Below are 7,179 nucleotides of genomic sequence, written 5' to 3'. Positions count from 1 at the left end.
TTCTCCGAAATCACCCGGAACACTTCCGGTGTCCGAATATAGTCGTCCAATATATCAATCTTTATGTCTCGACCATTTCGAGACTCCTCGTCATGTCCGTGATCACATCTGGGACTCCGAACAAACTTCGGTACATCAAAACTTGTAAACTCATAATAAAACTGTCATCATAATGTTAAGCGTGCGGACCCTACCGGTTCGAGAACTATGTAGACATGACCTAGAACTATTCTCGGTCAATAACCAATAGCGAAACCTGGATGTCCATATTGGTTCCTACATATTCTACGAAGATCTTTATCGGTCAAACCGCATAACAACATACGTTGTTCCCTTTGTCATCGGTATGTTACTTGCCCGAGATTTGATCGTCGGTATCCAATACCTAGTTCAATCTCGTTACTAGCAAGTCTCTTTACTCGTTCTGTAACACATCATCTTATAACTAACTCATTAGTTACAATGCTTGCAAGGCTTAGGTGATGAGTATTACCGAGAGGGCCCAGACATACCTCTTCGACAATCGGAGTGACAAAACCTAATCTCGAATTATGCCAACCCAACATGTACCTTCGGAAACACCTGTAGAGCACCTTTATAATTACCCAGTTACGTTGTGATGTTTGGTAGCACACAAAGTGTTCTTCCGGTAAACGTGAGTTGCATAATCTCATAGTTGCAGGAACTTTGTATAAGTCATGAAGAAAGCAATAGCAACATACTAAACGATCAAGTGCTAGGCTAACGGAATGGGTCATGTCAATCACATCATTCTCCTAATGATGTGATCCCATTAATCAAATGACAACACATGTCTATGGTTAGGAAACATAACCATCTTTGATTAATGAGCTAGTCAAGTAGAGGCATACTAGTGACTTTATGTTTGTCTATGTATTCACACGTGTATCATGTTTCCGGTTAATACAATTCTAGCATGAATAATAAACATTTATCATGATATGAGGAAATAAATAATAACTTTATTATTGCCTCTAGGGCATATTTCCTTCAGTCTCCCACTTGCACTAGAGTCAATAATCTAGATTACATAGTAATGATTCTAATACCCATGGAGTCTTGGTGCTGATCATGTTTTGCTCGTGAGAGAGGCTTAGGTAACGGGTCTGCAACATTCAGATCCGTATGTATCTTGCAAATCTCTATGTCTTCCACTTGGACTTGGTCCCGAATGGAATTGAAGCGTCTCTTGATGTGCTTGGTCCTCTTGTGAAATCTGGATTCCTTTGCCAAGGCAATTGCACCAGTATTGTCACAGAAGATCTTCATTGGTCCCGATGCACTAGGTATGACACCTAGATCGGAAATGAACTCCTTCATCCAGACTCCTTCATTTGCTGCTTCCGAAGCAGCTATGTACTCCGCTTCACATGTAGATCCCGCTACGACGCTTTGTTTAGAACTGCACCAACTTACAGCTCCACCGTTTAATAAAAACACGTATCCGGTTTGCGATTTAGAATCGTCCAGATCAGTGTCAAAGCTTGCATCGACGTAACCGTTTACGACTAGCTCTTTGTCACCTCCATATACGAGAAACATATCCTTAGTCCTTTTCAGGTATTTCAGGATGTTCTTGACCGCTGTCCAGTGATCCACTCCTGGATTACTTTGGTACCTTCCTGCCAAGCTTATTGCTAAGCATACGTCAGGTCTGGTACACAGCATTGCATACATGATAGAGCCTATGGCTGAAGCATAGGGAACATTTTTCATTTTCTCTCTATCTTCTGCTGTGGTCGGGCATTGAGTTTGACTCAACTTCACACCTTGTAGCACAGGCAAGAATCCTTTCTTTGCCTGATCCATTTTGAACTTTTTCAAAATTTTGTCAAGGTATGTGCTTTGTGAAAGTCCTATTAAGCGTCTTGATCTATCTCTATAGATCTTGATGCCCAATATGTAAGCAGCTTCACCGAGGTCTTTCATTGAAAAACTTTTATTCAAGTATCCTTTTATGCTATCCAGAAATTCTATATCATTTCCAATTAATAATATGTCATCTACATATAAAATTAGAAATGCTACAGAGCTCCCACTCACTTTCTTGTAAATACAGGCTTCTCCAAAAGTCTGTATAAAACCATATGCTTTGATCACACTATCAAAGCGTTTATTCCAACTCCGAGATGCTTGCACCAGTCCATAGATGGAACGCTGGAGCTTGCACACTTTGTCAGCACCTTTTGGATCAACAAAACCTTCCGGCTGCATCATATACAACTCTTCTTCTAGAAATCCATTCAAGAATGCAGTCTTGACATCCATTTGCCAAATTTCATAATCATGAAATGCAGCAATAGCTAACATGATTCGGACGGACTTAAGCATCGCTAAGGGTGAGAAAGTCTCATCGTAGTCAACCCCTTGAACTTGTCGAAAACCTTTTGCAACAAGTCGAGCTTTATAGACAGTTATATTACCATCAGCGTCAGTCTTCTTCTTCAAGATCCATTTATTCTCAATGGCTTGCCGATCATCGGGCAAGTCAACCAAAGTCCATACTTTGTTTTCATACATGGATCCATCTCAGATTTCATGGCTTCTAGCCATTTTGCGGAATCCGGGCTCATCATCGCTTCCTCATAGTTCGAAGGTTCATCATGGTCAAGTAACATGACTTCCAGAATAGGATTACCGTACCACTCTGGTGCGGATCTTACTCTGGTAGACCTACGAGGTCCAGTAGAAACTTGATTTGAAGTTTCATGATCATTATCATTAGCTTCCTCACTAATTGGTGTAGTTGTCACAGGAACTGGTTCTCATGATAAACTACTTTCCAATAAGGGAGTAGATACAGTTATCTCATCAAGTTCTACTTTCCTCCCACTCACTTCTTTCGAGAGAAACTCCTTCTCTAGAAAGGATCCATTCTTAGTAACGAATGTCTTGCCTTCGGATCTGTGATAGAAGGTGTACCCAATAGTCTCTTTTGGGTATCCTATGAAGACACATTTCTCCGATTTAGGTTCGAGCTTATCTGGTTGAAGTTTCTTCACATAAGCATCGCAGCCCCAAACTTTAAGAAACGACAACTTTGGTTTCTTGCCAAACCACATTTCATAAGGCGTCGTTTCAACGGATTTTGATGGTGCCCTATTTAACGTGAATGCGGCCGTCTTGTCACACCCTAGCTAGTCATGCATTAGAGTGTTGCATCATGTTTACTTTTCATCAGAAACTTGAAATGGGGATGACAGAACCCCCAGTCCCCTCTGAAACCAACTAGGGTTACTAAAATAAATTTTCAATGAACCTGATATGCCCTTCTAAAATGCCCATCATTTTTGCCTTGGTTCAGAACCTCTGCCAAAAATGGTGCACACTTTTCTAGGCCATCCTAGGGTTCTTGAGTTAAATCATAACTATTTGAATTTGGGCATTTAAAATAATATAAAATAATTAAATGCTCAAATATCTCCAAACTAAAATGTTTCATGTTGGAAATAATCCAACTATGAGCCAGGAGTAGTTTGGTGAATTTTGGAGTTGCCTAGGTATTTTATTTAATTCAACAAAGTTGCAGTTATATTAAATAAACAGAAAACAGAAAAAAACTAAAAGGGAGAAGCTTACCTGGGCTCCTCCCTGTTCAGCCCAGCCAGCTGGCCGGCCCAGCCAGCAGCCGGCCCAGCCCACCTCCCTCCTCTGTCGTCTTCGTCCCGACAAAGGGAGGGGAGTGTGGCCGGCGCGCGCGCACGGCCACCGCGCCACGCCACCTGCTCGCCTGCTTGCCTGCCCTCCCCTCCTCGCTCGACGCCCTGGACGACGCCACGCCTCTCCCCCTGCTCCCTTTCACTCTCCCCCGTTTCTCCCTCGCTCTCTCTCGCTCTCGGCCGAAGCACACCGTCGCCGCCGTTCGCCTTAGCCACTGCCTCCGGCCACCCCTCGCTCCCCCGAGTAGCTCAGAAGCTCCGCCACAACTCCCTCTTCCTCCCCACCGCTCCACGAGTCCCCGGAAGCCCTGCATCGCCGCCACGTCGCCGTTCCCCTCTTCGGGCTCCGACCACCGTCGCCGACGAATTCGCCGTCTCCAGCGCGTCCCCGAGCCCGCTTCGACGCCCACTGCAACCGCGGTGAGCTACGCCACCGTTTCCCCCTCTTCTTCCCCTCGTTCCCTCACCGTAGCTGCATCTCCACCACGGCCGAACCTCCGCCGTCACCGAGCTCGCCGTCGACGCAGCTCCGGTGACCATTTGGTCACCCCGGCGAGTCCAACACGTTCACAGAACCCAGTAGAGCATCCCTAGCGCCTCACTTTGCTCGACTTCGAGCTCCAACACCGTTCCCGTGCACGACCGAACCCCGGCGGCCGCAACCGAGCTCACCGCCGTCAACTCCGGCCACCCCGACCCCAACTGACTCCGCCAAGAGCCGCGGGTCGTCCTCAGCTTCACTCCGGTGGTCGCCGCGGTCCATTTGGTGGCCGAAACGACCAAAACCACTATCGCCGCCGCACTGTTGGTCGCCGCCGGCCAGAACTCCGGCGAGCTGACGTGGCCCAGCTAATTAGCCACTAAACCACCACCTACTGACGCTGACAAGTGGGCCCCAGGGCTTAGTCAAGCTAACCAGCCCCGGGTCAACGCGGGATTAGCCCCTGTGACACTGACGTGTGGACCCCACACGTCAGGTTTGACCCGAGCCAGCTCTATTGACCTGCTGATGTCACTGTGATGTTAGGCTGACGCAGTAAATGATATTTCTGGATTTAAATTAAATCAGGAAATTCAGAATATTATTTAAACTTCAAAAATTCATAACTTTTATTCTGTAACTCCAAATTGGACAAATTATATATGAAAAATGATCAGAAAAATCCAATCTATCCATCTGTACTATTTTCATGCATGACCAAACAAGTTAAATTGATGTTTTAATCAGAACAAGGAAAGGCACTTTAAAAGGCCATATTTGAATTTGAAATTTGAATCTTTGATTCAAATTTGCTCAAACACTTCTGGTTTTAGTTGCATTAGCCCAACACACTCATATTGCCATGTTCCATGCATGCATCATATTGTTGCATATTGTTTGGTAATGTTGTGTATCGGTATCCTTTGCGACAGGATCTGTTCCCGAGGAGTACCGTGATTACCCTAACGAAGAACAGTATCCGTGCAACGAACCATCAGGCAAGCAACCAACCATTTGATCATATCGATACAATCCCATGTTCTCGCTCCTGCTCTCTTTTACTGCATTAAGACAACGCGATTCAAACTGCTGTGTGCTACGGTAGTTGAACCCATTTCCTCTGCATGACCTGTCATTGCCACAGTAACTAGATGAAACCCACTAGCATGTGTAGGAGTTGATTGAGCCATATGTATGTGTTGTTCCTACCTTGCTATGCCTGCTATGCTTAGAGTCGTGTCAGGTCTGGTTCATCTGGGTGATGGGCTAGAGTGAAATGATTATGTCGGTAATGAGAGTGGTGTGGTGAACACGATTTGGTAAAGGTATCGATGAGAGGCCATGTAGGAGTACATGGTGGGTTGTCTCATTGAAGCCGACCTTAAGCACTGAGATCTGTATGTGTGATTTAAGAATCAGCTACTACCATGCATTGGGCCCGAAACCAATGGACCCTCTCGACTTCTTATTCACCCTAGTTCTCCGTCCAGGAGTTGCAAGTAGTTTCTGGTGTTTGTAGCCTACTGGAGGCCGTGGACAGCGCTGACCGTAGGGGTGGGCTGTGATGCGGTAGGTACGTGGCCGGGTGTACCGAATACCCGTTAGGTATCTCGGGAACCCTGTTCACATCGTTCGGGGCCGTATGGGAAACCTCGGCCGGACTCCCTGCGGATGGAATCTGAATAGGCGATAAACCTGGACTGGAGGCTTAGGTGATTAGGTAGGTCGTGGCCGACACCCACGTTGGGCTTCCGCTTGAAGGTTGCCGAGTACATGTCGTGTAAACGACGGTAAGTGGTGAGAGCGTGTATGAAGAAGTACCCCCTGCAGGGTTAACATGATCTATTCGAATAGCCGCGTCCGCGGTAAAGGACTACTTGGTTGCCTATACAGTTCATAGACAAGTAAATGGAAACTACTAAAAGCCTCAAGATAAGTGTGAGTGCCGAGGATGGCTCTTCCGTAGGAAGACGGAGGTGGATCCTCGGTAGTGTATTGAAGTGGTGAGTAGTGGACTCGTGTGCGCAAAACCATTTCAAGTTGGAGTATCGTAGGATAGACTAGCCAAGAGTCAAAGCTGGCTTGCTGCAATAACTCCACCAACCCTTCTTGACACTATGCATGTATGTAGGATCTGATGTAAGTCTTGCTGAGTACCTTTGTACTCATGTTGCTATAATCTACATTTTTACAGAAGACGCTGCAACCCCTTCTGATGGGTTCTATGTAGACGTTGACATCAACGAGTAGGCTAAAGACCCAGGTGGTGACCCTGAACTTGTGAAGGACCACGTAGTATAGCTAGGCTTTCCAAGCCTCTTTTATTTTACTAGTTGTCTGTACCCAGACAAGTTATTTCCGCTGCTGGCTTGTATGACTGTATGACTTGTATGTTGGGTCGTGAGACCCGTACCTTTGTGTATGTTATGTATGGCTCACTGAGCCTTAAATAAAGTACTTGTGTCATAGAGTCTTGTTGTGATGCTTCGTTGTATTTGCACATATCGAGCATATTGCGTGTATGATTGAAATGCTTGGTATGTGTGGGATCTGACTATCTAGTTGTTTATCTTTAGTAGCCTCTCTTACCGGGAAATGTCTCCTAGTGTTACCGCTGAGCCATGGTAGCTTGCTACTGCTCTGGAACACTTAGGCTGGCCGGCATGTGTCCTTCTTCGTTCCTGTGTCTGTCCCTTCGGGGAAATGTCACGCTTTGAGTACCGGAGTCCTGTTAGCCCGCTACAGCCCGGTTTACCGGAGTCCTGCTAGCCCAGTGCTACAGCCCGGACCCACTTGCTGATGACCGACACGTTCGAAGCTGGGTCATGGATGCCTGTCCCTGTAAGTCTGTGCCACTTTGGGTTTACGACTAGTCATGTCAGCCCGGGCTCTTTATCATGTGGATGCTAGCGACACTATCATATACGTGAGCCAAAAGGCGCAAACGGTCCCGGGAAAAAGGTAAGACGACACCCGTGGGGATACCGTGCGTGAGGCCGCAAAGTGATATGAGGTGTT

This window comes from Triticum dicoccoides, chromosome 7B (genome assembly GCF_002162155.2).
Source record: "Triticum dicoccoides isolate Atlit2015 ecotype Zavitan chromosome 7B, WEW_v2.0, whole genome shotgun sequence".
NCBI lineage: Eukaryota > Viridiplantae > Streptophyta > Magnoliopsida > Poales > Poaceae > Triticum > Triticum dicoccoides.
This window is presented reverse-complemented; position numbering follows the sequence as displayed.